The sequence below is a fragment of the Sus scrofa genome, chromosome 13 (genome assembly GCF_054392235.1).
Source record: "Sus scrofa isolate SSC_HxYL_T2T_F1_AM1 chromosome 13, Sscrofa_HxYL_maternal_Yorkshire_Landrace_v2.0, whole genome shotgun sequence".
Lineage (NCBI taxonomy): Eukaryota > Metazoa > Chordata > Mammalia > Artiodactyla > Suidae > Sus > Sus scrofa.
In genome coordinates, this window is record NC_139395.1 from 57,725,975 (window position 1) to 57,751,032 (window position 25,058).

Genomic DNA, 25,058 nt, shown 5'->3' on the forward strand with positions numbered 1-25,058 from the left:
TTGTCACTTAATAGCACTTCTTCATAGGAAATAGCTTTACTTGAAATTACAGTCCATAGTGTCTTTCTGTTTATCATTTGTCACCTCCAAATAAAATGTAAGCCTCTAAAAGCAAGAACTTTGTTTTTCCCTTATTCAGTAGTAGGTATTCAATAAATATGTGGCAAAAGAATGACTGTTACGGCTGCAAAAAGTAAGCAGAGGACGTACTAAAAGGGCCTGACATTTGTACCACTCATTGTGTCCAACTGAGCCATAAAGTAAAGAGACAAAAGTAGCTCCGCAGTAAGCTCTCATTATCACAAAACTTAGGACCATCCTGATGTGTAAAGAGCCTGGTGGTCACATACCCTTCTGCTTTCGTCAAACACTCTTGACAGCGCACAAGACCCATGAAAAAATCTTTACCATAGAAACAGGATTTCAAAACTAGAAAGGCCTAGAGGTCAAAGAGTTGACCCCTCCACATAATTCATTTCAGCCATATATTATAGGTCATAATCCAGACTTTTGGACAAGAATTTGGGGGGTATTTATTTAACTAGAAAAAAATCATATCGAATACAAAAATATCAGAGGATAAAGAAAAACAATTGTTGATTTTGTAATACAAAGTATAAAAAGGTTGGGAAACAACTGTACCCAGATGTTCCTACCTCCTTCACAAATTTCTCACGCCATAATCATTCAGCTTTTTGGCTGCTACTGGAGAATTCTGGTTGTTAGTAAGAGCCACCTCATGATGTACTGAAAAATTCTCTAAATTTTCCCCCCCTTTTTTTTTTTAATTCTCTCATCTTATTTATCTTTTCATTGTTCTGTGTTAAATGTATTCCTTGGGTGGATTTGTTCATCAGATATTTAGAGATGGCTCTATTCCCTATAGTTAGTGAACATATGCATGCTGTCTCCTTTTAACTATGCCTCATAAATAATCACACTTAATCCTTCTGACTGCCATCTTTTGCAATCATCTTCCAGTTACCTAGAACATAAGGTGCAGAAAACTAAGCTCAGTGTCCAAGCTGTGATCTCACTAGGGTGGCTCAGAGATAAGCTACAATTTTTCATCACTCTCCTTCAAGAAATTATACCACTAAACACATTGCCCTGGTTTCACTGTAGCTTTAAAGGCATTTCATCATTCTAGAGGATAAAATCCATTAAAGGCATTTCCTAAAAATTAAAAAGTGTATTTCCTTGATAAAAAATTTTCCTGGACTTCCTGTCGTGGCGCAGTGGTTAACGAATCCGACTAGGAACCACGAGGTTGCGGGTTCGGTCCCTGCCCTTGCTCAGTGGGCTAACGATCCGGCATTGCCGTGAGCTGTGGTGTAGGTTGCAGACGCGGCTCAGATCCCACGTTGCTGTGGCCCTGGCATAGGCTAGTGGCTACAGCTCCGATTCGACCCCTAGCCTGGGAACCTCCATATGCCGCGGGAGCGGCCCAAGAAATAGCAAAAAGACAAAAAAAAAAAAAAAAAAAAAAAATTCCTTCTTTCTTTCTGTCTTTCTCTCTTTCTTTTATCTTTTGCTTTTTAGGGCCTCATCTGCAGCATATGGAGGTTCCCAGGCTAGGGGTGTAATCGGAGCTACAGCTGCTGGCCTACGCCACAGCCACAACAACACCAGATTCGAGCCACATCTATGACCTACACCACAGCTCACAGCAATGCCAGATCCTTAACCCACTGAGCAAGGCCAGGGATCAAACCTGCAACCTTATGGTTACTAGTTGGATTCATTTCCACTGCGCCACAATATGAACTCCAAGAATTTACTTCAGAATGGGATGCAATGTCAATTCAGCTTAGTTTTTCATGGATTGAGGGTTATTCTGGGCCAGTCACTATGCTAGGGGCCAGGATTCACCAATGACTCAAACACAGTTCCTGATACTGTACTGTAATGGAGGCCATAAACAAGCAGGTGAGCAAATTAGTGTGGTATCATAGATGTCAATACTGGAATGACTCAATTCTACTTCCTATAGTGGAGGATAAAGGGAGTTGTAGGCAGAGGCAGGAGCAACACACGGCAACTACCAAAACTCAGAGTGCATTCATTAGTCCTTAGCCTAGAGAGGAGGTGGGGCAGTGCAGAAAGAGGCTGGAAGTGCCCTAAGGGTCAGCTCATGAGGGTTTGATAGGCATCCTTCTTTAAAAAAAAAAAAAAAAAAAAAATTGGCCACACTGAAAACATGCGAAAGTTCCCAGGCCAGAGATTGAACTCACACCACAGCAGTGACCCAAGCCCCTTCAGTGACAAGGAGGGATCCTTAACTCATAGCACCAGAAGAAAACTCTGATAAGTATCCTTCTTAATTTGCCATAAGAGCAACTGAGAAACTTGTAACTATCAAATGAATGCTTAACTTAGAGGCAAAAGAAAAAATGCATTCAACAAGTACTTACTGAGCACCTATTTTATGTCAGGCATTGGTCTAGGTGCTAGACATAAGTCATTTAAAATATTCCTAACCTCATGGAACTTCTGGTAGAAAAGATAGACCATACACTAACACAAATTAATGATACATCATAGGTGTTGATAATTGCTAGGAAAAAAAAAAAAAACAGAGGGACTAGAAAATGATAGTGCTTTTCTCTTGGATAGGGTGGTCAGGAAGACCTCTTTGAAGAGGAGTCACTTGAACAAAGATCTCAGCGAAGTGAGGAGGTCAGCCATGAGGAAATCTAAGGAAGAATGTACTCGACAGAGGAAACAGTACGTGAGTAGGTATTAAATAGTAACATACTTGGCATGGTGGAAGAAGAAAAAGAAAAGAATGTGGGTGGAAAAGAATGACTGGGAAGAAAAGTCATGGGACATGAGGTCAAAGATCAAAAGAGGCCAGACCATGTAGGCCATGGTAAGGTCTTAAAGGAAAATGTTAAACTCTTCCATAAATATATTTGCCAGACAATATATAAGGATTGTGTGTCACAGATTTAATTATCAAGGTCTGTAATCACTCTTCCAAAATTTTGGGGGAAAAGTCTGTTTTGGTAATTTATAATGTTTTGGTTTTTAGAAAGGTTAAGATATGCTTATAACATCCATTGTTTAATACTCCTGGAGGAATCTTGGGACAACACCCTGTCATCAAAAATTAGTATTTCTCAGCAAAACAAACACTATAAATAGCCTTATGTCCATCAGGTCAGTCTTTGGGTTTTCAAGACTTTTTTTAATTTCATTAATTGTGGATTTGTACTTGCACTTGTGTAGGAAAACCCTGGGAGCTTCCCAAATGATTATGAACAATGGTTGGAGGGATGAGATGAGATTGATGGCAGGAGTATTTTTCATTCTACTTTATACTCTCCTTGAAATCTGAACTTTTTCTCTTTTTTTAACCATATATTAGTTATTTCATTGAAGTAACACTAAAAAATGAAATCGATGCTAATATTTTTATTCATGTAGTCTGTGTAGTCAACAATATGGATGGGAAATATTTTAAGGGAAAATATTTTTTAAATGTAATAGAAAAGATGTTTAATATGCATTACAAAATTGCTTCTAACTTTGAGTGTTTTATTCATAATAGTTACATTTTACTGTGTCTTCCGTATGCTTCTTAAATTTTCATCTTTTAAATACACTTCTGGATTGGAGAAAGTCATAGTATCAAGATGATTACGTAGGAGAAGGAAAATTCACTTGTAAAATTCAGTATTAAATGTATTTTTTAATTTACACTAAATCCTATTTCCTCATGTTTCACAAAGTTTCTTCTATTTTCTTATAGAACATCGTCCATTCTCAGGACTTGTGGTTGTTTCTGTTTTGTTTTGTTTAAAAAGCAAATCTGTGGGGGTTTTGTCTGTTTTGATAACAGGATGTCATGCTTGTGATAAATACTTGCCTAAAAGAAATTTATAATGTACAAGTCCCTAAAATATTTAGACATTTTTAAATTGCAATTTGCAACCTCCCTATTTCCTACCACTCTCCCCTAACAAAAATTCGGAAAGATGTATTTAACAGACGTCGTGTTTCATGGTGAGTATTATTGGCTCTGTGGCTGAAAACTGTAATTAGCCATGCCTCACTGATTCATACATGAATCGTTTTGAGGTTTATTATTCCACCAGAATGTTAATGAACATGAATACAAAATACTCTGAGAGAGTTTCTCTTTATCTTGGTAAAGTACATATGGTAAGGGGAAGAAATTAATTTAAAATAATTAATGAAAAAAATACTTGGTGTATATAACTAGATCCTTGGTTTTTTGAGTAGTAAATAAGACTGTGTAATTTACTGGAGCCTCTTCTCTGTGAAACACACAGTGACTTTACATACACTCATTAATAAAGTTTCAGGAAGCCTACAAGGTAAAATGTTAATAAAACCCAGGAGTCCTAACTTTTCTGACTTTTGCTCTAGTTTCCAGATGAGACACTAGCTGACTAAGATGCTTTTACTTCTTTGAAGACAGAATGGCCATGAAATCAACATTCAGAGTTCAGGTGTCACTTATGAGTAGCCTTCTCTTATGAGCCTCATTGAAAATAAAAAGTAATTTAGGAAAAATGATATTTCAGCACTGCCTTAATCTAGGAGGGATTTTCTTCTTGAGAAAATTAAACCAAACACAAACTGGAAGTATGACTTAACTGGGCCTACTTCTGCATTTAGGGTCACCAAAGCATACTGTAAATGGAAATCAGATTGCTTTAGAATCCAAGAACAAACTCTACTTTTGACCTTTAGAAAGCTCATGATGTATATGCCCACAAGATAAACAAAATAATTTCAAAGTAAATTCGTTGAGTGCACCTGACCTTTGAAATCGAGCAGATGATGTTAATCAGATTTGTACAACTTTAATCTAGCTCAGCTTCCATCTCTCCATGTAGTGTTTAAATATCATAAGGAAGAGTCTTGCAAAAGGGAATCTTTCAAATCAGAATAGATTTAGAAATGGAACAGGATGTATGACCTTGCTTCAGACAATGAAGTATAACTCGGACACATAAGCAAGTGAGCATTATGACTATAAACCAATATACTGCGCACTTGAGGAAAAGTGACTTTTTAAAAAATTACCTTATGCACGTGGTAGACAGCTTCTCAATGTTACTATAAAATGTGGTTTGAGTCCTGATAATGTGTAAAGTACCTTTGGGGAAGCTTTGAGTTGAAAATGGCCTGCTTATTATAAAAAGATGTTCTATCTGATCATTAAATCTGTTTATATCCAGCCATATCATTTTTGCATTTTGGACTTCTACTGTTTGAGCCATGGCCTTTCTAGAACAGCCTGTTAAGTAACTAGAGAGTTGTATGCTTGTCTTCCCAGGATTGCCTCCTTTAGGTAACACAGTAATTCTTCTCAATCCAACTGCTTCTTATGGGGTTGACCACATTTGTTCCTGCCCAAAGTGGCAGGTGAAGGGGAGGTTTCAGAGAAAACAATCTTTAAGCTACTTGGCTACATGATTGGTTCAGGGATGGCCATATGGCCTAAGCTGAGCGGATTCCCTCAGATGTTTTGTCAGAGAGACCATTTTTCATGATCACAGCCCTGTTCTGTGATCACAAGATATAATGGTGGCTGTGTGGGGCTGCTGTTTTCTTGCCCACTTAGGAATTAAGTCAAACAAGGACAAGCAGAGCTTAGAGGTGAAGAGAGTTGAAGAGTGCCCAGCTGATACTGCATCCTGGATTCCAATTTTACATGAAGCCATCCTTTAAATTTAACAGTTGAATGAGCCTTGTCTTATTTAAGTTGGCTTGAATCAGGTTTTTGTTACTTGTAGCCAAAGTCATAATTAATTCATAAGCTCAGCTTACAGATAAACTCTTAACCTACCCAGAAAAGGGAAGTGAAATGAAAGGAATAATCAAATTGCTTTAGAGGCCAAGAAATCCAAACACATCAGCCTCTGCTCTACCAGCCCCACTACTGTGCAAGAGCAACTCTAGTCCTCTGAGAAACTAGAGATAATTAGCCTAAAAAAGAGAAGACTCAACATGTGCTTGCTGGGCACAATCACGTGAAGGTGTGTTTTGTGAAAAGGCAGTTGGGTTCCTTCTGTAGAGTGAAAACTCAGACCTACATGTGTTTGTCACTCAGAGAAATTTTCTCTTCATCTTGAAGGATAGCTTTTCTAACAAAGAAAGCTATCATAGCAAACATAATGCGACCATCTACCAGCAACACCACTTCTTTTGCTAAATGAAAAGTCAAACAAAGTGACATCTAAAATCCTGTCTAACGCAATGATCCCTTGATTCAATCAAAGTTAAGTCATGATGATAATATTTGTAATTTATCATAAACCATCTCAACCTTTCATCAAATCACAAATCAATACACGTCCATCATATGTAAGGACACACAGAGGAAGGAAAGTGTCAGAACAGATTTCCTAGAGGCATGATACCTGCACAGTTTTAAATACAAACAAGACTTGGTTTATGTCACACATACCATGTTGAACAACTCTGATTCTGTAAGAAAGTATGTGTCCTTGTAATAGTTTCTTTAAAATAGGTATATACATGTATAATGACAATATATTAAAGAGTACTATAAATAAGTAATTTCTCATGTCTCTTTTGTAGGAATATTGCTAATTAGCATTAACACAGTAATCTATTCTAGACCCTCTCAACCAATAAATATGAGTCCCAATTATTGCACTCTAGCATTTAACTTTGAGTTGAGAGTGCTCCATAATATATGATTTTGCTTCTCTCTTTGTCATTATTTTGAGCACTGGAGATTTATTTTGTGTCCTCAAAAGCATTTTTGACATGCAGTGCTAACAATACCTAACAAGCAAAGTGACAGCACCATGCTAAATTGCAAGTTTTATAGAAGTTCAGGGTACCTTCAAGAAATGTTTAGAAGACAGAATCAGGCAAATAGGGACTAAAAGATATCCTTTGGCACTATGAAAGGCAGTGTAAACACCACTGCAGTCAGGGATGTTTGACAAAAATTGTATGAAAGCTACTTAGAAATTAGTGTGAGAAGGCAGATCATGACGTAAGGGAGTTTTAGGGAGTGCAGAATTGTAGTTGCCATGTGGGTTGAAACATCTCCATGGGGACAATGATAGAAAGATCAAAATAGTGCTGATCACAGAAGTGCTCCCATTTTCAAGAATGGAACACCTCATCCATCTCCTGCCTTCTTTCCGAAAAGGTTTTTTGAGTGCTGCAAACCAAAAGGAGAAAGGCATTCAAGCAGAGAGAGTGGGAGTTCCTATTGTGGCTCAGTGGTAAGGAACATAACTAGCATCCATGAGGCCATGGATTCCATCCCTGGCCTCACTCAGTGGGTTAAGGAACCGGCATTGCTGTGGCCTGCAGTGTAGGTTGCAGACATGGCTCAGATTGTGTGGTGCTCTGGTACTGTGCTGTGGAGTAGGCCAGCAGCCACAACTCCGATTCAACCCCTAGCCTGGGAAATTCCATATGCCATGGGTGTAGACTAAAAAGATAAAACAAAACAAAACAAAAAACAAACAAACAAACAACAACAACAACAAAAAGGCAGAGAGAGCAGCACATGGAAAGAAAAAGCAGTGTCAAACAAGGCATTTTAGAGGTCTATAAATGATTTAATGTTCCTGGAGAGGAGGGTATCAGTGAGAGGTTAAAAATGAGAATGAAGATGAAGATGTAGGCAAAAGACATATTATGAAAGGCCTGATAAAAAAGGCCTTGACTGGCTAAGGGATGGGGAACCAATGGTTGGCTTTAGTAGGCAAATGATATGATCAAGTTTAAATTTTAGACAAAATCTTTCTTGCAGCCCTGTGGCGGCTTAAATGAATTATGACTCCAGTAAGGAGATCAGTGAGGAGGTCACTGTTAACAATTTGACAATTTTTGACCCATAAAATTACTAAATAATAATAATACTCACCCCAGTGGCATACTAAATGGGTAAATTTCCCCAAAGCTATTATAACAAGTATATCAAGTAAGAGATTTTAAAACTTTTTTTGTATTAAAAGGTCATACCCTTTGATCCACTCATGCTATTTCTAGGAATCAGCAGTAAGAGATTAGAGGTAGAGACAAAAGTATGTGCTCAGTGATATTTCTTCCCACAGCCTTATTTCTGAAAAAATTATAACCTATTTTAATGTTCAACAAAAAGGTAATGGTAAAGTAAATGAAATATATCACTGTCATTTAAAATGTTTCTAAAAATGCTTAAAGTCATGGATAATTACTCAAGGAGTGATGCTAAATGAAAATTCAGAGCACAAAAATAAATATATGGTATAAGCCCAGTCTTCAGAAAGCTATATACATTTAAAAACTTAGAAGCACATAAAAATGTAATTTCTGGAGTTCTCGTCATGGTGCAGTGGTTAATGAATCCAACTAGGAACCATGAGGTTGCAGGTTCAATTCCTGCCCTTGCTCAGTGGGTTAAGGATCCGGCGTTGCCGTGAGCTGTGGTGTAGGGTGCAGACACGGCTTGGATCCCGCATTGCTGTGGCTCTGGCATAGGCTGGCAGTTACAGCTCTAATTCAACCCCTAGCCTGGGAACCTCCATAAGCAGCAGGAGCGGCCCAAGAAATGGCAAAAGACCAAAAAGAAAAAAAAAAAAAAAGTAATTTCTACTTATCCCCAGGTGGTGGAATTATTAATGATTTTTAGTTTCATCTTTCTATCATTTTATATCTTTGATTTACTATCATGAAAATGTATTACTCTCGCAAATAAGTATTAGGTTGAATCATTTGAAACTGCCTGCTATGGACTGAAATGTCCCCCATCCCCAAAATCATACGTTGAGGTCCTAATGACCAAAAGTGATGATATTGGAGAGGTAATTACGTTTAGATGAGGGCATGAAGGTGGGGCCCTGATGATGGTATTAGTGCCCTTATAAGAAGAGGAAGAGACACCACGATACTATCTCTCTCTCCCTCGATATCTCTCTCTCTGCCTGTTCCCAAAGAAGAGGTCATATGAGCACAGTGAGATGGTGGCCATCTACAAGACAGAGAGAAATCCTCACCAGAAGCCAACCAATCTAGCACCCTGATCATAGACTTCTATCCTTCAGAATTGGGAGAAAATAAATCTCTGCCATTTAAGCCACTTAATAGTCTATGGTATTTTTGTTATGGCAGCTCAGATTGACTGATACACTGCAGAAATTGACGCCCCCACCTCCAATGGCAATTCCATATGACTCAATCTACTTAAAAGAGAAATAAAACAAGAGATAGTCACTGGAAATGGCTTTGAAATGGATGCTAAGTTTCAGAATTAAAGCAATAACAAGAGAGATGAAAAATGCAAAAGATATTAAGATAGTAGATTCTGCAACTTGGTGATTGATAGGATTGATAGAGTAGTGTTAGTGAATAAGAAAGAACATCCCCATCAAAAGCTTATACACTGAAAAACTGGAGGACGCCAATGGTACTATTCAAGACAAAAAATATTCAGAAAAATATGTTTGGGAACTAGCCACTCAGGGGGCCCCCAATAATCACTACCTCCTGGTATTCACACCCTGGAGTACTTCCCTTCCTCATGTACAGGTTGGTCAGTCTTCTACTTCATGTATAATACTGTAGAAGAGAGCATACCACTTCAGAGAGGAGCACTCACTCTAGGAAAAGCCAGCTGTCGGGGCACTCATACAGCTATGAAGAGGTCCACATGATGAGGAACTGAGGCACCCAACCAACAAAGAACTGAAGTCTGGCAATGACCACGTGAAAGAGATTAGAAGTAGATTCTCAAGCCCCATGCAAGCCTTCAGGTGCCTGCAGCCCTAACTTGAGGGTAATCTCATGGGAAACTCTGAACAAAACCACCCCCACTAAGCTCTGCCCACATTCCTGACCCACAAAAACTGTGAGATAATAATGTTTGTTGTTTTGAGGTAATTTTTTACAGAGCGGCAGATAACTAATATGACTGGTTTTGATTAATGTGCTGATTTAAAGAGCTGGATAGTCCTTGAGGGCAGGAGACATCAATATTTAAGGCTTCTTGCTGTAGGCGGCACACAGTCTGTGTTCAATAAATATGTTGCAATCTGAAGAGACAGAAAGAAGACTGGAGAAGCTGGCAAAGTAGTTTAGACACCCCCCTGGTAGGGATCCTAAGAAACTATTTCAGGGTAAAGATTTGTTTGAAATAAAATGTGGTAATGAAATGACTTTAGTTCTTGATGCTGCTTTAAGGACTTGTATTGCTTGTAAGTGTCCTTTAGTAATCATATGTGCTCTAAATGTCCATAAATCCAAAATGACTCCAAATTGTAGAGTTCTAAACCTGTAACATTTTTTCTTATATAACAAACTTTGGGAAAGTGCAGACCTAAAATTTTTTAACTATAGAAAGGTTTAGCAAGATATGTTTCTCCAAATTCATTTCAATACCTTAGGTAATTTGTAGCTAGCAATTTTCTGCCAGGTTTCATTTTTACTTTGGACTCTTGTTGACCTTGATTTAAAGCCCAGAGTTGGTGAAATTCAAATTTTTATAGGGTATTTTATAAGTGTTATAATACAACAGTTAGTCTAAGAAAATTCTGTCTTCTGCACTGTATTTGCATCATTCTTTACTGTTCTATGAACAACTGATTTGTTGCATTAATGCTTGGACACGACAGAAAAAAAGAGAAATAGAATACAATGGACTGAATGTCTGAGTCCCTCCAAAATTCATATGTTGAAATCTTAAGTCCCAACACAATGTTATCAGGAAGTTGGGCCTTTGGAAGGTAATTAGGACATGAGGGTGGAACTCTTGTAAATGGGATTAGTGCCCTTATAAAAGGGACTCCAGAGACCTCTTTAGCCCTCTCTTTCCATCATGTGAGGATACAAGGAGAAGTTAGAAATTTGCAAGCTGGAAGAAAACCTTATAGACCCCAGCCATACTTGCACCCTGATCTCAGACTTATCTCTGGCCCTCCAGAACTGTGTAAAATAATTTTCTGTTATCTATAAACCACCCATTTGATGATACGTTGTTACAGCAGCCTGAACTAAGTAAGAGACAGAAGATGTAATAAGGGGAATCAGTACATTAAACTTGAGTATACAGACAATCCAGTCTCCATAAACACACACACACACACACACATCCCCCAGATTTTACAAAACTAACTCAGACTATTTTCAACCCAAAACTCAATGAAAAACAGAAAAAATTTGTGAATTTGTGAGTACACTGTATCCCTGATGATAATGAAATCAGAAAAAACTGAGGAGCTTGTCAGAGATCACTTTATTAAAAATTGAAATATGAAAATCTCCATTCTAGCCCAATGTAGGCAAGAGTTTCCAAGAAGCATTTATATCTCTGGATAAAACCACAAAGGCTGAGAAAAAAGAGGCAGGAAGGCCAAGGAGTTAATTCACTGCCCATCTGAGGAGGGATTGGATCTTGCATCTCTCTCTTTCATGGGAGTCTAGTTCGATTTGACATCCCCTCAACCACCCAACTCTTATAGCTCTTGCTTCAAAGACTACCTAATTAGGTACAGCAAATTTCCCTTCCAGAGCATGACTTCTTTTTCTTTATTTTATATCATTTCATAATTCACTTTGATATTCCTTGTACTACTTCCATATAATTTGCAACTTTCAAATATTGGAAGATAGTTAGCATTATCCTTGTACATTTCATTTAACTAAATCATAATAGGGCAACTTTTACCTCTTTTAAAAAGAAATAGCAAGAATATCTTTGACCTTATATCTTAACTCTAATTAAGATATCATCTCCAGTGTTTTCCTCTAGCAAGTCAGTAAATAAAATATGAATTCATTCGTTTATACAACAAATTCTTTCATACGGAGAAGCAAATAACAGAATATTTTTCATCCTTCTGTTGCAGTTAAACAGAAGGACTCCTGCCTGGGTGACCTTTAGAAAAACATTTAACCTCTCTATGCCTTTTCTTCCTAATCTGCAATAGACAGTAGTTCCTATTCCTTAAGATTGTGTGAGTTCTAATTAAGATTATATGACTCTCTCCCAACAACACAGGTTTGTAATATCTCTTAGACATGAACAGAATTCTTTGAACTTCTTTTCTCAAAAAGAGTTCATGTTACTTCATTAGTACCTCATCACCTAAAACAAGCACTGTAAGAATTTTTTTGTTGAATTCTTTTTAGATTTTGAATTATAAGTAGCTACTGAGTTGCAGCATCCTAAGATGCAGTGGGCAACACCATGATAGAAGGTGTGCAGGAATATCGTGTATGCACAGTGTGACTAAATATATAGTCACAAACATTTGCATATATGCAAAACACCAACAACAGAATGTGATAAAGAAAGGCAGAGATATTTCTACCGAGGTAGATTATGTGTACATGTGTATATTTTGTTGTTCTAGTTTGAAGAAGACATGGTTATTCATATATACAGCCATAGCTAAGAAAAAAAAATGGTTCCTCTTAGTTAGCACCTATGAGCTGCCTTTTCTGCTGCCAAAGCAGTTATTGCAGACAATTTATTCCTTTGCCTCTTCTCTTTATAGGCTTACTTCCCACTCCCCCTGAAAGAAATCTTGAGCTGAATTCTTGTGAGGCAGAAGAATGAACTAAAAGATCTCAGGCTCTGAAGCCCCTTTGATTTTCCTTCAAATCCAAACACTGCTATTTCTAGCCATGAAACCATGGCTAAGTTACTTTATCTGAGCTCAGCTTAGTCTTTTGCAAATGGGAGTAAAGAGATGATCCACCTCCATACAGATGTATTGAGGATTAAATGAAATAACATATGTACAGAACAGTGCCCAGAACACCTTAACAAAATGGTGGTGGTGGTGGTTATTGCATGAGATACAATATTGGTTCCAACTGTTGCCATGAGTAATAAGGACACGAATATAAAAAAGGCTTAATTAAACAAGACAGAATTATATTTATTCCCCTCAGAATGGATATGGAAACTCTGTGGCATCAGTGACCTAGACTCCTGTTACCATGTCATTTTACATAATGAAGTGGTACCCCCATCTCTGAATCCAAGATTGGCTGCTCCAGTTTTTGTTATCTTATGCACACCTCAAAAGGGAAGGTGAAAAGAGGATAGTTATTCATTTATTTTTCTAGCTGTATATTTTTGTATAATAAAACAAAAAAAAATGTGACATAGACCATCCATTAATCATCTCTCATGGTTTCTGGTTTGGGCACAATTTTGGCCATGCCTGTGGCATATGGAAGTTCCTGGCCCAGGGACTGAACCTCCCACAGCAGCGACCCAAGCTGCTGCAGTGACAATGCTGGATCTTTAACATACTGTGCCACAAGAGAACTCCCTCTCATGGTTTTTGTTTCACAGGAATTCATGAAGGGCACAGCCAGGATAGCTTGCCTCTGTTCCACAAAGTCAGTAGCCCCATCTGGGAAGAATATTGAGGGTGACTCCATGGCTGAGGGCAGTAGCCATCTCTAGGGTTTCCTAACTCACATGTCTGACAGCTGATGATTACCTGCTGGAACCTCAGCTGAGGTTATTAGCCAGAACACCTCCATGTGGCTGCTTGGGCTTCCTAACTGTAACATAGCTGAGTTCCAAGTGAGAGAAATCCAGAGAACCAGGTGGAAGCTTCATCTTTTTATGACCTAACCTCAGATGTCAAATAGCATCACTTCCACTGCAGTCACAAATCTGCCCAAATTCAATAAGTCCATCCTCAGTGGAAGTATCAAATTTACAGTGTAAGAAAAGTCATAAGGGGTGGAAGACTGTTGTGGTCATTTTTGGAAAATACAATCTGAAACAATCAGCTTGTGAATGACATAGCAACTTTATAGTAATTATTATTTGTTCACTCATAATTTCAACTGATATTTTTGAGTGCCCACAAGGTACCAGGCACTATGCTAAGTTCTAGGGATACAGTGGGGAACAAAACTGAGCCCTTGCCCTTATGGTTATTATATTCTAGCAGGGGAGGCAGACAATAAACGAATACATAATACACCATTGGGTAGAAATGAATGTCATGAAAAAATTAAAACAGAGTAAAGGTATAGAAAATGAGAGCTTATAAATGTTATTATGTACATAGTGTGGTTAAAAAAAGGACTTTCTGAGGAGATGACATGTGAACAGAGAACAATAGTCAGATGGACCAGCCATGCAAGAGCTAAGAAAATAGCAATCTAGGCAGAGGGAACTAACTGAGGTCGAACATGCTTGGCTCAATCACAGCACAGCAATAAACACATGTGAACAGAATATAAAAGTTCTATAGTTGGGAGTCAGAGGCTACCAAAAAGAAATTAAAACAAAAACAAACAAAAGCTCATTCCATCCACTATTTGAGAGGGTAAGAGTGAAAGTAGAGGTGAATCTCATAGTCAAAGCAAAAGATGGGAGAGTAACCCTGGAGATGAGAAGAAGTAGCAGATTTGGAATCTGTTTGGAAGGTAGGGGCAACAGGACTTATCAATGGATTCAATATGGGGTGTGAAAGAAAGAGGGTCATAGAGGATGACTACTAGGTTGGAGGCTCTGGTTTGCACTGAAGTCTCCCCAGCACATCAAAGGTAAAGACAGTATCACGCAGTGGTTCATGTGCTCTGAAAGGCTCAAGGTCAATGCACAGAGATTGAAACACCCCAGCAGTGACCTTGAGTTCCTCCCATTCCCAACAACAAAGGTCAGAACTAATCCCATACACTGAAGTTTAACTAGCAGGGGCGGATTAAGCCTCCCAGAGGAGGAGAGCAGAAGGAAGCAGGGGCCGAAGTGGGGCCAGGAGTGTGGAAACTATTTTTGCAGTAACGTTGGCACAAAGGAATGAGGCACTCCCAGTGCAAACACAATGGAGCCCTATGGAAATTAGTCCTGGTAATTCTCTCAGAATCATGGCCTTTGCTTCATTTATGCCAAGTGCCCAGTGGGCACTCCCTAAACACCATTGACCAAAAAAATTATGTTGTTGACTGGGCAGCTCTGCCACTCATTTGACCAATTATTTATGATTGTTCAGCTGATTTCCCGCTCTGGTAATAGTCTTCAATTTTACTGCAAACACAATTAGGACACACCAATGCAAATGCTTTACCACCACAAAAATAGATCTTACCCCCAGTGGATGTCTTTATGTACTACATTTGCAGCTAACAGGCCCACTATCAAAAGTCCCAGGCAGTATTCCCCTGCCTGCAGATGAAGACAGTTGTAGGAAAAGTCAATAGGCTGAAGTCAGCCTTACCAGTGTAGGATGGAGTCTACAGTTTCATTCTTAGCAGTCTTAGTCCACCTACTTCTTTCCCATTTCTTTGTAACCTCTCTCCCTCTCCCTCTCTTCCTCTCTCTCTCTCTTATGTTTCACACTCAAGTCAAAATGAGGAAAAAAAAAAGATTGAAATTACATCCTTCTTCAAGGTCATACAACTGAACCTTTTTTTATCCCTAGTGTTTATTTCTCTAGTATGCTTATGGAATGTTGTTTCTTTTTTTGTTATTTATTTTTTTTATTTTATTTTCCCACTGTACAGCAAGGGGGTCAGGTTATCCTTAGATGTATACATTGCAATTACAGTTGGAATGTTGTTTCTTGATGCCAAAAAATTTTGCAACTTAGATCTTACACACATCACTACCTTTACCCACCAATTGTAACTGATGGAAAACAGAATGAGACAAGTGCACATCCAAAAGGCTGGCTTCCTATTGTGCAACAATGCACCTACTCCTCTCCACTCCAGCCCCCTTAATTTACACATAACCATGGAAAGTAATCTCCTGGTAATAATTCTAGAACACATTTCAAACAAGCAAAGAACTCTGTGCATACTCTAAACTGTAATATCTAGGACCAAATGGAAAAATATTGCAGATAATCCAAATACTCTCAATTAGCACACCAATCAATATTTGATTAATATTTCTTTGAGATATTTAAACTACAGATTTCCCCCCCCCCCCACTTTAGAGAAGTCTCAACATAACTTCGCAGAAACACCCTATGTGTGACAGATAATCTCAAATAGTTCTTCTGGATGTGATGGTCTAAATCTTTTTTCCATATAACAGTCCTCATTTAACTGTTTTTAGTTTAATTTTTAAACTAAAAAATAAAGGAACACCTTGTATTATATTAAAGTTGATTTATTATTTGTCAGTGAATAAATAACTTACTGATTCTCTAATCTTAGAGAATGAATGCTTAGTTGTTCTAACAAATTGAGTCCCTAATCCTTACCCTCTTCTTACTTTCCTACTATCTAAGAAGTAATTCTTACAAGCTCCACTAATCTCTCATTGCCCTTTAAACTGTCTCAATTTACATATCAGTCACCTGTCAAAATAACAGTAAACTAATAAAAAAAAACAAGCCCACAGAATCAAATTACACTTTCCATAGACTGTTGTGTTTGTTTGTTTGTTTGTTTTTGTCTTTTTGCTATTTCTTGGGCCGCTCCCTCGGCATATGGAGATTCCCAGGTTAGGGGTCCAATCGGAGCCGTAGCCACCAGCCTACACCAGAGGCACAGCAACGCGGGATCCGAGCCACATCTGCAACCTACACCACAGCTCACGGCAACGCCGGATCGTTAACCCACTGAGCAAGGGCAGGGACCTAACCCGCAACCTCATGGTTCCTAGTTGGATTTGTTAACCACTGCGCCACGACAGGAACTCCTGTTGTGTTTTTAAACATGTCCATAACATTTTTGATATTCCTTCTTTGAGTATGGGTTGGACTTGATTATTCACTTCCAAAAAATAAAATATGCAGACATGTCTGTATGTGACTTTCAAAATCAGGTTTATTGACTATCAATATGTGTGAGGTAACTATATTATATTCATATATAATATATAATTATACATTATAAACTACATTATATTTGTTATATATTATTATATTTTTATGTTATAAAATTCTTTCATTTCAAACTCATCCCCGCCTCTGCAATTAATATCTTTATCCCCATTTTATAGAGGAGAACATTAAGTCTCAGAGAAGTTCAGTAACACATTAGTAAATGGCAAAGTTGGAACTCAAAACCATATCTTGGGAGTTCCCACCATGGTGCAGTGGGTTAAGAATCCAACCACAGCTGTGGAGGTATGGTCTGGCTATAGCTGTGGCTTGGATTCCATCCCTGGCCCTCGAACTTTCATATGCTGTGTGTGTGACCATAAAAGACAACAAAAATATCTTGGAAGACTATATTTTATGCTTTTTTTTTTTCTTTTTAGGGCTGCACCTACAGCATATAGATGTTCCCAGACTAAGGGGTCAAATCGGAGCTTCAGCTGCCAGCCTACACCACAGCCACAACAATACAGGATCTGAGCTGCATCTGCCACCTACACCACAACTCACAGCAACTCCAGATCGTTAACCCACTGAGCAAGGCAGGGATCAAATCAGAGTCCTCAGGGATACTAGTCTAGTTCATTACCGCTGAGCCACAACGGGAACTTCAATTTTATGGTCTTTTTGTATCACACAAAAGATTCATGTTTCAAAATTTCCACCTGATGGAAATAACCCAATACATCCTTGCAGACCTTGAATTTAAACATGTATCTTATCAGAAAAGGTAATTCACGATCTTCCAATAACATGGTAATCAAGAGCCTTATATTATTGTCTTCACCCAGTTATTTTTTGTAATTTTTTTTTCTTTTAAGGCTACATCTGCAGCATATGGACATTCCCAGGCTAAGGGTCAAATTGGAGCCGCAGCTGTGTCCAATGCACAGCAATGCTGGATCCGAGCTGCATCTGCAACCTACACCACAGCTCATGACAACGCCAGATCCTTAACCCACTGAGCAAGGCCAGGGATCGAACCCACATCCTCATGGATACTAGATGGATTCATTTCCACTGAGCCACAATGGGGACTCCTATTTTTGTATTCTTATTAACACATTAGAACATATCAAACAGATGTGGAAACTGTTTCTCTTAGCTGCTCTCTTAAATCTTCCTCTTGGAAGAAGGAAAACTCTTTTACATTATAATGAATTTACCAGTACCATTGTTTACCAATTTCATCCTCTGTCACTTTCACATAGGCTATACAACGCTCAGCAAATAGTTTAGAAAAATTAATTCAAACATCTATATAATTAAAGGTAAAATAATGTTTTTATAGAAATCTATGTCAATTTCTGAAATCATCTATGTGGAAATGTACTTAATCTTAACTTCACTAGACTTTTTTTTTCACCATCAAAATAATCCTTCAGTTAATTTAGGTCAAAATAACACAATAAAAGTTGAGATGATTGTTAGAATATGCTTTTCTCAAACTGCTCTAATTTTTTTCAAATCAAGACTGATAATTAGCAATGATTTCATACATTCACAGGTGAATGATCTTCTATAATTTCTAAAAGAAGTGACCCAAAACAAATTATTTCTAGAGACCTATATTTCTGCATTTGTTTCTCTAACTTCACATTTTCTTAATTCAAAGACTAAAGGGATTTTTAAATTTATCAACAATGCGTCTCCTTGTTTTACGTTTCTATTGCTATGATTCTTCATAGTAGCAGAATTTTTCCTTTCACATTTTTAATTTGACACTCCAGACTGTTCAATTTGTTGAAAGACAGAAGGCTTAAGAAACACATTAGTCTGTTTTTCTAAAACTGTGGAATCCTATAGTCTCCTTCTAAAATATGCATAATAAAAAGTACATCAGTATTTCTGGGAAATAAAAAATTTTCCCAATTTAGCTATTAGGCAGTTTCATCTATATTTTTCAGTACAAAAAAAAATCCTTAATAACTGGAAGATCAAACCAAGAAAACCCAATTATTGCACAGTAAATCCCTATACCATTTTACTTGAAGCTAGTATTTGAAGGACACTTACCATCTTGCACTGTGCTATGGTATTATTTAATGCCTATTTTCTTTCCCAGTGCATTATAACCAGTGTATGAGCATGATTATTCTTTCAGAAGTTTGGATCTTCTTTAGGTCCTAACCAATATGTAAAATTAAATATGTCTCAAGTTAAAAAGATCTTTTGTGAGACTTTTAGCCCTGTAGGATTTTGAACACAATAATAATGAAAAAGCAATTATTTTGGACACAATATTAATTAAAAAGCAATGAAACTGGTCTCTGTATGAAACCTGAAATTTGTCACTTACCTATCCATTCTTCAAAGGTATCTATGGTACATTAAATTATTGGTTCAAATTCTTCACTGTCCTGTGACAGAATTAACCATGTAATTGTAAGTGAAAATACTTCTCTGCCTTGTTGATCTCACACTTGGCTTTTGGCATACTTGCTCTGGCCAGTGAAATGTTAATAGAGACGATAAATGTGTTTACATGGGTTGGCTTGCTTCTTACATTCTTGTTATTCATCATGAAAGGAACATTCTACATGTAGCTGTTGCTTCAAACGGGAATGAGAAATATGGAATACATCTGGATGCAACAGGTGGATTAGAACAAAGGTCCAGCTGATACTAGCTTAGAATAGTAGAACTTTAGCCAAATGTCAATCCCTGGGCAAAATCAAATTAAATTATTGCTGTTATAAGGCACTGAGATTTGGGATAGTTTGTTACACAGTGTTATTGTAGCAGTAGCTGTCTATTATAGTGTCCTCCCATTAGTTCTCCTGTCTTTGTTGAAAAGATTAATGATTAATACATTTCAAGCCCTCAGTAAGTATTGTTTGCTATTATTCTGCCTAGCCCTAGAGATGTATATAAGCTACAAACTGAGAGATACCAGACTCCAAATGTGTGAATGTATGAGGCCTGCTGCTCTGTCAAAGTAATACCACCCACTTATACTCACTATATGGTGTAGTGCATGGCACAGCTAATTTCAAAGACAAATGAATTTTACTACAGGAAAATTGAGATGTAAATGCAAAAAAAAGAGAAAAATCTAAGTACAACCTCAATTACTGAAAATTAACTTTCTTAAAAATCACAGGCAAACATATTTTGGAAGGGAAATAGGAGAGTTAAAAGATGGGCATTGATACAACTCCATTAAATTATTAATTCAGCCTTAAAATTCTATCTACGAAAAAGTAAGAGTTAATTTCTATCCCTGCTGTGCTGGAATATTTATCTCTACAATTTTCTTAGCATTATTTTGAAGTGAAAATGTTGGAAACAACATAAATGTACAATAGGGAATTAATTAAGTTTTGGGAGTTCCCACTGTGGCACAGTGGGTTAATGATCCAGCTTGTCTCTGTGGAGGTGCCCATTTGATCCCTGGCCCAGTGCAGTGGGTTAAGGGCCCAGCATTGCTGCAGCTGTGGAGGTGCATAGCAACTCCGGCTGGGATTCAATCCCTGGCCATATGACATGGGTGCAGCCAAAAAAGAAAAAAAAAAAAATCAATAAGTTTTGATATAGATATATAATGGGATAATATAAAGCCTGCTATAGAAAAATATTGCATAATATGGAAATATACCCATTGTATAGCACTTAAGAGAAAAAAGAACAGTAAATTGTTATTTGCAGTTGTATTCCATATTTTTAAAAAAATTCACTTAATATGTGAAAAATACTCAAGATCATATGTTTATGAGAAATGAATTAAAACTATATCAAGTACAATCTTCATTTATTAGAGTTCCAAATACCCACTCAGAGTTCAATAATATATTATACGAGTTTAGAAGATATGCTCATGTATTTTTCATGAGAGCTATGAATTGTTGCAATTTTTATAGAGGATAACTTGGCAATATCTACAAAAATTACAAGTGTACATAACCTCTGATTCAGCTATCCAAGTTCTAGAAATTTGTCACAAAACACACTTTATTATGTGCCAAGTGACATATACAATAGGTATTATGGGTTGAATTGTACCCCCTCAAAATTCATATATTAAAGCCCTAAACCCCAGTATCTCAGAACAAGACCTTATTTGGAGATAGGGTCCTTGCAAGGTAATCAAGTCAAAATGAGATCATTAACGTGGGTCCTAATCCAATACGACTGATATCAAAAGAGGAAATTTGAGCACAGGGGCACACACAGAGGGAAGACGATGTGCAGAAACGCAGGGAAGGATGGTCCTCTACAAGCCAAGGAGAGAAGCCTGGGATGAGATCCTTCCCTCACAGCCCTCAGAAAGAACCACGGCTGCCAACACTTCACTTTGAGAATTTTAGCCTCAGAACTGTGAGACGTGTTTCTATTGTTTAAGCCACCCAGTCTATAGTGCTTTGGCCTAGCAGAATCTGTAAACTAATACACGAGAGTACTCATTGTAGAATTATTTTTTTTTTTTTTGTCTTTTTGTTTTGTTGTTGTTGTTGTTGTTGTTGCTATTTCTTGGGCCGCTCCCACGGCATATGGAGGTTCCCAGGCTAGGGGTTGAATCGGAGCTGTAGCCACCGGCCTACGCCAGAGCCACAGCAACGCAGGATCCGAGCCCTGTCTGCAACCTACACCACAGCTCACGGCAACGCCGGATCGTTAACCCATTGAGCAGGGGCAGGGACCGAACCCGCAACCTCATGGTTCCTAGTCGGATTCGTTAACCACTGCGCCACGACGGGAACTCCTCATTGTAGAATTATTAAAACAGATCATTGGAAACACCTTAAATAACCATAAATAGGGAACTGATTAAATAAGTTAAGGGTATTTTGAGGTTATTTATATATTTATATATCTGTGTTACATTTATACATATTTATATATTGAAGGCTATACATCATTTTTAACAGGATGCTTTTTGTATTAACATGAAAATATTTCTAAGATAGATCATAAAGTGAAAAAAACAAGTCACAGGACAATTCAAATATTAAGCTACCATTTGCATGGGGGAGAAAGGAAAAATATACGTAAAGTTATTTCAATCTACTTAAGATACCTCTTCAAGAAAAGAGAACAGGGGAGTTCCCGTCGTGGCGCAGTGGTTAACGAATCCAACTAGGAACCATGAGGTTGCGGGTTCGATCCCTGCCCTCGCTCAGTGGGTTAACGATCCGGCGTTGCCGTGAGCTGTGGTGTAGGTTGCAGACGCGGCTCGGATCCCGAGTTGCTGTGGCTCTGGCGTAGGCCGGTGGCTACAGCTCCGATTCAACCCCTAGCCTGGGACCCTCCATATGCCGCGGGAGCGGCCCAAGAAATAGCAACAACAACAACAACAACAACAAAAAAAGACAAAAGACAAAAAAAAAAATAAAAAAATAAAAAAAAAAAAGAAAAGAGAACAGAGAACTTTGGGGGCCTCCATGGAAAGGAACTAGATAACTGAGGTTCTGAAGGAGGAAAATTTTTAATTTTATAACATTTTTGTGTTTTGAATTTTGATCCATGAAACAGATTCAAATAGAATTCATATGTATGTGTGTGCACATATACATATGTATGTATGTATATATATGTATATATAGATATACAAGATAAATTTAATTTTATTGCAGTATAGTTGACTTACAATGTGGTATTAGTTTCAGGTGTGCAACAAGGTGTATCCGTCATACATATAAATATAGCCATTCTTTTTTCCTATATAGTTATTACAAATTATTAAGTAGGTTTTCCTGTGCTGTACAGTAGGTTCTCATTAATCATTTATTTTATACAGTAGTGTCTAATAACACAGTAGTGTTATTCCTACCTTCCAATTCTTCCCTCCTCCCAATGGTTTGAGCTATGGTAACCCTAAGATTGGTTTTGGAATCTGTGGGTTTGTTTTTGTTTTATAAATAAGTTCTTTTGCATCATTTTTATTTGATTCTACATATAAGTCATATGATATCTGTCTTCTTCTGTCTGACTTACTTCACTCACTATGACAGTCTCTAGGCCCCTCAGTGTAGAGAAATTAGTTTAAAAATATAAACATATAATCTTAAGGCAGTGAGATAGGTATTTTACATTCTTGACTTCTTTTTGTCTAAAGTATTACCCTTCCAATTAGAAAAATCACTATATTTTTAAAATATCATGTCATTTTAAAAATAGGAACATACAGACAATAAGAAGACTATTTTTTCCTTGCTTTGCTTTTTAATCGACATGGTACCAGGCAGTACATTAATAGAAGGACTTTAGGAAAAATCTGCCAGCTATATTTTGGCCTGAAAAATAGAAAACAAAAGCAGTATTAAACAATTTTCATGATTATCTTAAATTCCACTTGTACTAAGTCAAGGAGAATAATTTTCTTTCAATAGATACAAATGTAACAACATGGTTTAATTCACTTGCTCAAAATATATAACCTATCATTCATTAGGAGGCCAGACATTAAAACAGACTATATGTGCCTACTCTGAAATTTAGTCTGCTTAGAGTTAGCAGTAGTCCACTACTATAATTGTGAAGAAAGAGATGTCTTGCCATCACACGGAGAGTAGCGTTAACAAACTATATCATATCTGAAAGATTGTCTCTCACAGGAGAGAAATGAAATTGAGGGCAGGTAGTTGAACCCTTATCAGTTCATTAATGAACTAGCAAACTCTTCTGTATAACAGATAACACCACAGGGCCAACTGAGCTGAAGCCAGCAGCGATACTATTGTACGTGAAGCAAAACAGCTCCCACAGGCATGCTCTAAGATAAATCATGAAAAAGAAAGCTCTGAATAATGTGAATTTTAATGTTGACTTTGAAAAGATTTCATTTTTCTATAGGATAATATAGGTCAGCAATAGACCTTTACAGATTTGCTAGTATTAAAGGTCCATAGAAGGAAATTGCTTATATTAAAAAAAAAAAAAAAAAAAAAAAAGGCTGCACAATTTGTATTCTCTTGATTTTACAAAGCAGACAACATATCATTCATGGCCGCATATTTATCTTTAATATGCAGCTATTCAAGAACGAGGTAGTCTAAATGGGTTTTTCATTTGGTGGGTTAAAAATAAAATCTTGTCAAACTCAGTAGAGAATTTATAGAGCACTAGGTAAGATTGGTTTTGCATTACAGGTAGATTTAACTTCCCAATTTCTTGAGTCAGATCCAAATGCTTCCCAGTTCTTCATCTTCTCCCCCTGTAGCAATTGGGATAAAATTCTTGGCTTAGCTTCAAAAGAGAAATAATGCATTGGTATTTGATACTGGGCTTCCATCAGGAAAACTGAGCCAAAATCATGTCTCCATAACTCCCAGAATTATGAAGAATATTGAAGTATCTGGACAGTGGACACTCCCAGAAATTACCTTGGGCAACTAGAGGAAGATATTTCCAAATGCCCACCAAAGACCCTTTGTCATGGTTTTAAAATATGTGTACAACTTTTTTGACATTCTTCCCTTAAGAGATGGGAGCTTTCTCCCCTCCCTCTGAATCTGGATGGGTCTCAGTGATGTGGTACCCACAAGAATGCTGTGGAAATGATGCTGCATAATTCTGAGGCTAGGCCAGAAAAAGCCGTGCCGTTTCTGCTTTATTCTCTTAGGATGCTCACTCTGGGGAAAGGCAAGTGCCACGTAAGAAATCTGACTATTCCTGCTGTGTGGCACTGGGAACTATGTCTGGTCACTTATGATAGAGCATGATAATGTGAGGTAAAAGAATGTATACATGTATGTGTAATTGGGTCACCATGCTATACAGTGGAAAATTGACAGAACACTGTAAACCAGCTATAATGGAAAAAAACTAAAATCATTATATATATAAAAAAAGAAAAAAAGAAATCTGACTATCCCTAAGACCACCATGCTGGAGACGCTGTGTATAGGCAGTCAGGTAGACAGCCTTGCTGAGCTCCCAGGCAATAGTAAGCAGCAACTGCAGCTGGGTGAGTGAGCCATCTTGGATGTCCAGCCCAGATATCTTTCTCCCAACCAACACCTGTAATCACATTAAAGACCCCAAATAATAGCTGCCCAACTAAGCTCTTCCCTATGTCCCTATTTGGAGAAATTTATCACAAGGCAATAATAATCAGAGTACTCCTTTACACAAACCATGAAAAAACAGATAATGACTTAGCTTTTTAATGTCAACCGTTATTCTCTAAAAAGCACTTGTATTTTTCCAGCCTGCTCTGATACTCCTGAGTTCTCAATATTCCATTGATACTCACACCTAGAGTTTAGACTGGCCTGGAAAAGATTAGGCTGAGATGCCAATAACTTTAGG